Source organism: Silene latifolia, chromosome X (genome assembly GCF_048544455.1).
Source record: "Silene latifolia isolate original U9 population chromosome X, ASM4854445v1, whole genome shotgun sequence".
Taxonomy (NCBI): Eukaryota; Viridiplantae; Streptophyta; class Magnoliopsida; order Caryophyllales; family Caryophyllaceae; genus Silene; species Silene latifolia.
Genome location: NC_133537.1, coordinates 280,719,776 through 280,731,007, shown reverse-complemented (window position 1 = coordinate 280,731,007; position 11,232 = coordinate 280,719,776). Strand labels below are relative to the sequence as shown.

The 11,232-nt window shown below is 40.4% G+C and overlaps 1 non-coding gene across 1 annotated transcript; it reads right to left on the bottom strand.

The window, feature by feature from the left end:
* Positions 1-10,468: 10,468 nt before the first annotated feature.
* On the bottom strand, positions 10,469-10,575 carry LOC141624268 (small nucleolar RNA R71). Its single transcript, XR_012534077.1, has one exon. It is a non-coding gene; the product is annotated as a small nucleolar RNA R71 (small nucleolar RNA).
* Positions 10,576-11,232: the final 657 nt, after the last annotated feature.

Sequence of the window (11,232 nt, the reverse complement as noted above, 5' to 3'; positions counted from 1 at the left end):
TGGCAGCTGTTCTTGGGGTCAACGTGGTGAATGAGCATGATAAGTACCTTGGTTTACCCACTGTGATTGGCCATTCTAAACAGCTTCTTTCCAAAGTTATTCGAGACAAATTAAACAACAAAATGCAAGGATGGCGAGGTATGCTATTCAAATAGAAGCGGTAAGGAAACTCGATAAAGGCAGTGGCCCAATCTATTCCTACCTATGCGATGAGTGTGTTTAAATTACCGACCAATTTTTGTGATGAGTTGCGTTCAATTGTCTCGCGGTTCTGGTGGGGTTCCTCTAACGGGAAACGGAGGATATCATGGGTCGCATGGAGTCATATGTGTCGTGCCAAGGCCAATGGTGGAATGTGTTTTCGGGATTTTGCGAAGTTCAACCTAGCTCTTTTAGCTAAGCAAGCGTGGCGTTTGGTGAGTGAGGAGGGCAGCTTGATGTCGAGGGTGCTTAAGGCGAAGTACTTCCCTTCTTGTTCTTTCATGGAAGCTAATCTGGGTCCTAACCCTAGCTTCACTTGGAGGAGCATTTGTGATGCTAAAGAGGTCATGCGCTTGGGGTTGAGGAGGAGTATTGGCCGAGGTGAGGGCACGAGAGTGTGGCTTGATCCGTGGATCCCAGGAACGGAGTCTAGGCGGGTGTTGTCTCCGAGGGGTGAGGCTGACATCAACATGAAAGTGGAGGAGTTGCTTATGCACGGAGGAGACCAGTGGGACCGTCACAAAGTTGAGTCGCTATTCTTGCCTTTTGAAGCGGAAAGGATCCTGCAAATTCGTTTGAGTGAGGTGGTCCGCGAAGATGGGTGGAGCTGGGAACATGAGAAGAATGGAGTGTATAGTGTGAGGTCGGGCTATCGTCTTTTGGCTGGGAATTGTAATGAGGAAGGTGAACAATCTGATTTTACAGCGGAACGATGGGTGTGGAATGCGATTTGGAAAATACCCGTTCTTCCTAGGATAAAGGCTTTCATGTGGCAGCTGTGCAATGAAGCGATCCCAACGAGAGCTAATATTACAGCTCGGCTTGGTCAGGTTGATGATTCGTGCCCTCGATGTCATAGCAACGTGGAGACTTGTCTTCACGTTGTTCGGGATTGTGGGTGGGGGGACGGGATTTGGGAGGGAATGGGAATAGAGGTGGATAGGACTAACGGGCTTGTGCGGGTGAGGGAGTGGGTGGAAGGTATGCTAAGAGAGTTGACTGCGCGGGAGAGGGTGGTGTTTGTGACGACGTGTTGGGTATTATGGGAAAAACGAAATAAACTCGTGTTTGATGAAGCTAGGTGGTCCACGGAGGGCATATTGAGGCGAGTTAGGGAGTTGGTGTGGGTGATGGAGACGCTACAACCCGCAGGGGAGACTCGTGAGGGAGCCGCTGAAAGGGAGGACGTGATGGTGGGGGGATGGCGAAAGCCGTGTTTGGGGACATGGAAAGTGAATGTGGATGCGGGAGTCATGGAGGGTATTGGGGTGGGATTAGGCGCGGTCTGTCGCAACTACGAGGGTGTTATGGAATGGGCTGTGTCGGTGCAGGGGAATGGTAGTCGTGATGTCCCTATGGCTGAAGCGGAAGCGGTTCTTCTCGGCCTTAAGGAAGCTTGGGCAAGAGGGCAGCGGAACATCGTCGTTGAAAGTGACTGTCTCGAGGTTGTTCAAGCGTTGAGGAAGAAAAAGAGCGGCAGGAGTGAGCTTTACATCTTTTTCGCGGACATTTTGCTTTTTTGTAGTCGTTTTGACTCTGTTTCTTTTACGCACTCTAGTAGGGATTTTAATAGTCTAGCTCATGAAGTCGCTCACGCTAGGCCTTGGAGCATTGGTAGGCGCGTCTGGTTAGAGGATTTTCCGCTACAGTTTGTTGATGTAGCTTCGCATGATTTACGTAATATGATATAAGCCTTCATGGTTTTTTCAAAAAAAAAAAAAAAAAAAGGACAATAAGGGTGGCAAATGGGTTAAAGAGATAGAAATGGTTTGTGCCAAAGCACGTTATGGATATGTGGAGCTAAGACGGTAGTCGCAGCGCTAACCAAAACAAAAACCAAATCTTTGATAATAAATGAACCCAACTTAGAGAAATGATCTCAACTTTACAACATATGAGAGCTAATAAATTACTCTCCAATTATGCATTAGACTCTAACAACCATCCTTTTGATCCTTGACAAAACCAAATGAAGCAATCTCTTTTCTTTTCTTTCCTCTTTTTCTATTTTTCGATTATTTTCTTTTTTTTTTTCTTTTTCTTCTTTTTTCTTTTTTTTTTCTTTTGCTTCATATTTTTCTTTTTTCCAACACAAGGATACAACACAATCGCTAAAAGTATTTTGCTATACCCACATGACAACAATAAGTCCCAACCCAAACATAATAGCAAAATAAACATGATAAACAAGCAATCAAGCGATCGTCCCGAAAAAGGTAGGCAAATTCTTGGATTGTAGCTCATAGGATGTAATTAATATTGGCTACAAGGGTTCAAACGGGCTAACAAAAGGTAATGTAAGGCTTATTTGAACGATAAGAATCGCCTATCCACATGTACTTAGTCAAATGAAAGCAATAGAAGTATCAAGAAATCAATGTCACACTTATGCAGTTTGATATTACACATTCCACAAGGAGAAACCACACTCAAGCCTAATTGACAATGAAACCAGTTTATTGATGTTCCTGGCCTAGGAAGCTCTATAGACCTCAGAATTTAAGTAGTTTACCAACGTAATTGTGTCAAATCTAATCAATATAAGGCATGTCAATATGGTTAAGACTTGAATTATGAGCTTTGTTTTCATGGCTAACGAGTCAAAACAATGTACATGGACAACTATTTGGGATTCAAATGCAAAAACAATGCAATTTAACATCATTGTTATTCAATTCACCAAGACTCGACCTAAAACAAAGGAAAAACATGTTTTTGTATTTTATAAAAATTTTAATTTTTATGGATTTTTTATATAAATGCACACAACATAAATAAAAAGCACACAACATAATAAAAGACCCTCCCCCAAACCTAAATGTCACAGTGTCCTCATTGTGACGCCTACAAAGATAGCAATCACACAAAAATCCAAAGAACCTAAAGGACACAACTAACAAAAAGAATGGGAAATAACTAGATAATACAATAAAAGAAGGTACAAGGGAAGAGAATACCGGGTAAGAGCTTATGATTCCCCCAAACCAGCTGCAAAACAGGGGTAAATAATCATCCTCGCAAATCCTATCATCGTCTGGCTACGTTATTGACCAAAAAGACGAGGTGACTCGATCGAGCCCCATGACACTCGATCGAGGAACCTTCCTGTCGAGCTGATTTCCTGCATTTAAAACAAATGCGCACACGAATCATAATCAATACAAGTTAAAGCTCGTAATAGTAAATCAAAAAGTAGCGCATGTGCTACACACAAACATAAGTAGCACCAATAAAAAGTCCAAGCAAAGAATAAAAACAATGTAAAATGTCCTGGCTCATCAAACTCAAAATCTAATGTAAAATAAGAGCAATGGTCATTGTTCTTCAGGTCATCCTCTTGAGGAAGGAGATAAGGCACTTCGTCCGTCATAGAAGCTGCATCAAAAACTCTAACTCGCTCTTCTTTGAAAATTTCAGCTTCCAAAGCATCCAATTCAGCTTCTATTTCAACACTCTCAACACAGCTGTAAACCATCTCAAGAAGAGGATCATCTCCATAAATCAGCTTCTCTATCTCATCCACTTCCTTGCTCCATGGATATGACGCAGCAGCAGGGGCGTCATATGGATTCCTATCAAAACATAAAGCAATACAATCATCAAAAGTAGGATCAAGAGCATTAATCATATGACAAGAAGCTTTTAAATCAGGAGGACGTTTTAAAGTATTATCAAGAACAAATCTAATAGTGTCATCCCCAACTCTTAGTGTCAGACTACCATCTCTAACATCTATGAGTGCTCCTGCAGTGTGAAGGAATGGTCTACCAAGAATGATGGGAACTTGAGAGTCCTCAGCCATATCCATAACAATAAAGTCAACTGGAATGAAATACTTCCCTACTCTAACGGGCACATCCTCTAAGACACCCATAGGTTTCTTTAAAGATCTGTCGGCCATTTGTAAGGTCATATTAGTAATACGGAGTTGACCCATATTTAACTTTTTGCAAATTGAATACGGCATGACACTAACACTAGCCCCTAAATCACAAAGGGCTCTATCAATAGCTATACTACCAATATGACAAGGAATAGAAAAACTCCCTGGATCCTTAAGCTTTGGTGGTGAGTTAGCTTGTAATGCGGCCGCGCACTCCTGAGTAAATGCTACTGTCTCCACTTCATCAAAAGACCGCTTCTTTGATAAGATTTCTCTTAAAAATTTAGCATACGCCGGACTTGAGTTACCAATTCAAGAAATGGCACCGTCACTTGAAGATTCTTTACTACCTCCATAAACCTTCCAAACTGTTTATCCAGCTTGGATTTTTGTTGTCGACGAGGAAAAGGTAGTGCAATAGTTATGGGCTCGGCTGGCTTGACCTTAGAAACAACTTTTGAAACACCGCCATCTGTCGAAGAGGTGCCTCGATCGAGTCGAGAGGTGACTCGATCGAGCACGCTGGTTCCTCGATCGAGCCGGGCCGACTTGATCGAGGAACCTCTGCGCAGTTCACTCCTTCGTCTTTTTTGCTTTTCGTCAAATCTCGTGTTTCATCTTTGCAAGTTTCTTTTTCATCGTCACTTAGCTCCAAATTTCCCAACCCCTTAGGATGCATGTATGGAGCTTGATCATCTTTAACGGGCATGTCTGGACCGTTATAAGAAGTACCGCTCCTTAAAGAAATTGCATTAACTTGCTCATGAGCCTGTTTACCTTGAGGAGGAAGACCAGACTGTTTTGATGGATTTTGAGCCGCCATTTGAGCAATTTGAGTATCCAACATCTTATTATGAGCCATAAGTTCGGAGATTTGAGCCGTTTGCTTTTGCTGCATCATCAAAGTTTGTTGCAGTAGAGCTTTTAACTCCGATACTTCATTACTTGGAACTTGAGGAGGAGGTTGAAATTGTTGAAAACCTCCTTGATTTGGCCTTTGATAACCTCCTTGTGGCTGATTACCACGATTTGGAGGAATAATATAGGTACCTTGTTGAGGAGCTTGAAAGAAATTAGAATATGGTGTACCTTGCTTGAAAGATTGGAAGGCCTGAACTTGCTCAATAGTACTCATACATTTGGCCGCAGTGTGACCATCTATACCACATCTCTCGCAGGACACTTCTTGTTGAACCATATGAACCATCTCTTGCTTACCCAAGGATTGGGTAGTCTTCAATTCAGCTATTTGAGCCAATATAGTCTCCAATTGTGCCGCGACCGCACTATCTGAGCCACTTCCTCTCTTACTTCCTCTGGGGTTACCATACTCACCGTGTGAGTAGCAATCGATCAATCAACTTCCAAGCATTACCATCATTAGTGTTATCTTGGAATCTCCCATTAGCAGCAGAATCAAGTAAAGCTCTATGATCATCATACAACCCGTTGTAAAACTGGTTGCAAAGGAACCAAATCTCAAATCCATGGTGAGGGACGGACCGCACTAGTCTTTTGAACCGTATCCAAGCTTCATTAAAATCCTCGGTAGGACCCCTTTTAAAACTTGTAATCTGACTTCTCAATGCATTAGTCTTCTGTGGTGGAAAATACCTTTTGTAGAATGCAAGAGCTAGAGAAGTCCAGTTGGTAATCGCGTCGGTCTCGATGTCTAAGTCCCTTAACCACTCAGCTGCATCATCTCTCAAAGAGAAAGGGAAGAGAGTTTGCTTGACCGATCTTGAGACACCCCAAATTGTAAAGGAATAGAACAGCAATAAGTAACGAATTTCTCCATATGTTTTGCGGGGTCCTCTCCTGCTTTTCCTCCAAATAAATTCCTCTCTATCAAGCTTATGTAAGAAGGCTTGATCTCAAAAGTTCCCTTATCAGCGGTAGGGAGCTTGAAGCCTTTAGGAATAGAATCAACCGTGGGTTCGGAGTGACTTGCTAATGTAGGCATCTTTGGTGTTGTAGAAGTCACAAATTAGAAATAAGTGTGTCCTCTTCTAAGGACGAGTCTTCTGCGAAAGTATACCGCTCGTAGTCAAGTGTACTCAAGTCTTCCACTTGACTTACTTCTCTTTGAAATTTTCGTCTGTAGCGAAAAGTCTTTTCTGGCTCGGGATCAAACGGTAGGATCTCTAACCTGTTAGACCTGGGCATACACGAAAACAACAAGCAAAGATAAAACTGTCTCAAGGAACTGAAGTTCTCTGAAACAAAAGACAAAAATAAACAGAAACAAACAGAACAATTGTTGCCTCCCCGGCAACGGCGCCAAATTTGATAAGGCTAAAGTCGTATCACCTTAATCAAAGTAAACCTAAACTACTACTAACAAAATAGCTAGCGGTAAGTCAGGGTCGAATCCACAGGGAGGCGGTGATTATCTAGTTTGTTTATATTTAATTCCGTCTTAAGGTAACCAATTTTGGGGGTTTGATTGTTCGTATGCTAATCAACTAATTGCAAGTAAATAAAAGATGAATAACAATGATATTAAAAGGTCTAGGGATTGGGTTCACTAGGTCGTCGTCAAAGGGTAGAATTTAATTCATTGATTGAGCAATTTATATTGTTGAAAGTCATATGATCGGTCGATTCAATATTTCTTTTAGATCTAATTTAACATGCGGTCGCTATCATTAAATTATCTCTATTCAATTATCGTGGCCTATACTAGTCTTAACCCGGTCGGTGATAATCCTAGTTTATGCAAGACTAATTAATCAATTCGATCAAGAAATTAACTAATTAGAAGTAGTACAATAATCAAACAACAATTAAGAGCAATTTAACAATCAATTCATAATAATCCCTTTTCTAACAACCTAGATCCCCTTTCACCCTAGATAAGAGATTTAGCTACGCATAATAGAAAGAAGAACAACAATAACAATAATAAGAAACATGATTGCAAGCATAGAAGATGAACAATGAAATAAATGATTAATAATAAAGGAAAGATTAAGAACAATACCGTAAATAGCTAGATCCGGAAGTAAGAACAATAAATAAACTAAACTAAGTATTTGAGAGAGTTTTCTAAGGTAGCTATATTAAACCTACTGAATATAAAGCATAAAATAACCTAGGGTACGAGTTTTGGTATTTATAGCAATACATAACCGACTTAAGGAAAGTTATGGAAATATAAAATCGGAAGGTTCCTCGATCGAGCCAAGGGTGACTCGATCGAGGCACCAAAGTTCAAGAACACCCAACTCTCGACATTGCGAAATTTAGTTGATTAGGTTGGTTCCTCGATCGAGTCGAGAGTGACTCGATCGAGCATGAAGTTCCTCGATCGAGTCAAGGTTGACTCGATCGAGGCACCAATTTCCTGCTTCGCGCACTGAACTTCAAACGACCGCCATTTCTTCGTTACTTATCAGAAACAAGCGATTTTTGCGGCGTTGGAAAGCTAAGAAGATAAGCTTTCACCTCCAATTGTAATCACTTAAAAATCTGTTGTAGAACTCGAGATATGGCTCTTCAAAGGAGGCACTAATGATAAGAAGCTCTTTTATTCGTGTTTTCTTCTTAACTTCTCTTCCTTCATTCTTATGGATTCTCGTGCCATGCTTCGTGTATCCCTTCATGCTCACTCCACGATGCCCATTTCAATCCTTTGCTCCTCAAATGCATTATTTCTGCATTAAACATCAAAAGGCGGAAGTATCAACATTCTAACATAAAAGGCATGTAAATGATATAAACTAGCACGAAAACCGTATCAAAAGTAATTAAGGGGAGGCATAAATATGTATATAATTATGACTCATCAGATGATTTATATTAAAGCTAGGGCATTCGGGTTCCCCTAAGTGGGTAATGGTAAATAAAGGGTAAATAACCGGGTAAGGGGTAGATGTTAACTTAGGTAAGAGGTCCAATATCTTGGCCTCTGATGTAACCATAATTAGAGCATATTTAGTCCCCGAATTAGCCTTGTTCCCATGCTTTTTAGTGCATATTTGGGTCATTTATTATCTTTAGTCCTTTGTTTTGCATATTCTTTGAGGTTTTGTGACCTTGGTAGGAAAGGAGTGCAAACCTTGCATTTTCATGGCAAAATGAAGCTAAATTGATTGAATTCAATGACCAGGCATCAAAGAGAAGACAAGATTAGAAGGCCTTTGTACATACTATAGTAGATGGGCAATGATGAGAAAAGATCCTTGCTTCCCCGAGGAAATCCTCAAGGATTTTATGAAGAAAAAGGAAGAAAAGAAGAAGGAAAGAAGCTGTAAGACAATCCGAGCGGATTGTCCACAAGACGCCCGTCCAGCACTCACAATCCGAGCGTCTTCCTCCATAAGACGCCTGTCCAAAACACCCAGAATCCGCCCGTCTTCCACTTCTGGACGCCCGTCTAGAATCACCCAAATCCGCCCGTCCCGTGCCCTGGACGCCCGGATTCTCTAAGAGCCTTTTCGTCTTCTACAAGCTTCAAGGAAGGATGCGCATATTTTTCTAAGACCGGCGAAAAGGAGACCGGAGTCTCCCTAGAGACCGGCGATTCCTCAAGGACTTATTCGTCATTTAAGCCCTTAGTAAACCCAAATCTATGTAACTAATCCCCACTATAAATACCCCATTAGGCTAATTAGAAGAGTATGTTCTTCTTAGCAATCTTTAGTGTAGTTAATATCAATCAAATCTCTCTTTAATCTTGTAATCAACATTTAATCAAGTTTTAATACAAGTTTTATTTCCTTAATCTCTCTTTTGTTCATCCTTTGTTTTGGGTAACTGAAGATTATTTGGGTTATTATTGGGAGATTGATAACCTTCCAATCTATCATCAAGTACTTCTATTATTCTTTGCTTCATTATTGGAATCATTAGTAGGTATAATTCCCTTAATCCCTTTTTAATTATTGTTAATCATTTTCATTTATTCATCATGTTTCACTTTATTGGTATGATTGACAACCTTTCTAGCATGTTCAACATGATAATGAGTGAGTAGTTTCCTTAGCTAGGGTTAGTGGGTAATTAGGGGAAACCAACATGGGGGGTGATTCATGCTTAATTTAATATGTTTTCATAGTTTATTTGCTTTCTTGTTGTAATCTCAACTTATGCACATGTTATGTTTGATGAAACGCGAGCCTTTGAATCCTTGCATTTTTTACCCATCACCTATCTTTTCAATGAGACTTGTAAGACATAAACCAACTCGAGTCTCATTAGACCATGCATATAGTTGAGTAGGGAAGATTAAGTCGACTTGTAGGTGTTGTACAATCTAATCGATTCGGCTCCGGGACCCAAACTTTCCTAGGATTGTAAGATATAAACCAACTCAATCCATCACAACAATAATTGCTTGCTTATAATTTGAGAACATGTTTGTATGATCAATTCCCATGAATCCCCTATGACCCCATGATACCCTAGTGCTTTTTATCAATTGCTTACATCCCTTTTATTTCATCTTGCTTGTTTACTTTCATTTCTATTTAGTTTAGTGATCTTCTACTTCAAACCCCAAATTGTAACACCCTTAGATACCACTAGTTGCAATAGAAAATCTCATCTCAATTCCCGTCCCTTGGGATCCGACCTTTACTTGCCTCTTTACTAATTGTAGAGTTGTTTGTGAAGTTATAAATTGTGTTTGATTGGATGTGTGACGACCAACTCTTGTCCTATCAAAATGGCGCCCTTGCCGGGGACGGTGTTAACTTGATTTAGATTTTCTTATATTGTTATTAGTTGTGTCTTTCTTTGCCTTGGGGAAGTAAAACTCCTCAAGGTTTGTTCTAATTATTTTCGAGTTGTTTGATATTTTTCATGTCTAGAAGATCACAAGGTAACTTGTTACCCTTTGATCACGAAATTGAAAGGACTTTGACAACCAATAGAAGACTTGCTAGGAGAACTTTGAGAGGTATTGGTGAGGTTGTAGATATTCAACCAAACACTATTGAGTTCATCAACCCTTTTGCAAGAGAAGGTGAGGAGAACCCAACACAAAATCCAACACAAAATCAACCCACAATGCCTAAATTTTCATCACATTCCGTACCCACCGATGAGAACCTACCCAATGGTACTCCCACACCACAACACTTAACCGGAAATTTTATTGCCAAATCCGCATTTATCCAATTAGTCGAAAGAAGCCAATTTGGGGGGATGCCTAGTGAAGTCCCTCACTCTCATATGGAGACTTTTTGTGACTATTGTGATGCGATATCTCAAACCGGTGTAACTCAAGACCAAATTCGATGGGTCTTATTTCCTTTTTCTCTAATTGGCACCGCGAAACAATGGTTGAAAGGCCTTGATAAGGTTACTCTCGGAATTGATTCTTGGAAGAAATTGGCTCTAGCTTTCTACAAAAAGTTCTATCCACCGGAAAAGACTAACATGCTAAGAGCTTAAATTACGGGCTTTAAGCAAAGAGATGAAGAATCTTTGTATGAAGCTTGGGAGCGATTCAAAGGAATTTGTCGCTCATGTCCTCACCATGGACTTAGCGAGTGGTTCTTGGTACAACAATTTTGGAACGGCCTTTATGAGGACTCAAGAAACATTCTCAATATGGGATCAAATGGGATGTTCACCGAAGTTGATGACATCAAACTTGGAACAAAATTGAGGAAATGGCGGTCCATAACTAACAATATAGTAGACCTCGCAAGGCTACTAGAGGAGGAAAGCATGAAGTGGACTCTATTACTCAATTGGGTGCTCAACTTAGTGCTCACATTGATACCATCAATTTGAAGTTTGAAAAAGCAATGGCTAGACTTGAAGAAGCCTCAAAATCACCAAAGCATCATGTTAATGCCATGACGGCATCTTCATCAATCCCAAGTGGGATATGTGAGAATTGTGGAACTTTGGGACATGACCAAAGTGAATGTAGAGGAACAAATGAACAAGTGAATGCTTTTCAAGCATACAAGAGTGGTACCCCTTATTCAAACTATTACAATGAGAACACCAAATTCCATCCAAATCTCTCATACAAAAGCCAAAATGTTCAAAACCCTCAACCAACATACACCCCACCTCCCATGAGAAACCAAAATCAAAGACCCTTTTACAACCAAAACCAAGGTTACCAAAATCAAACTCCATACAATCAACAAAATGACCAAGGTTTTGATGTTCAAAAAGCGGTCCTC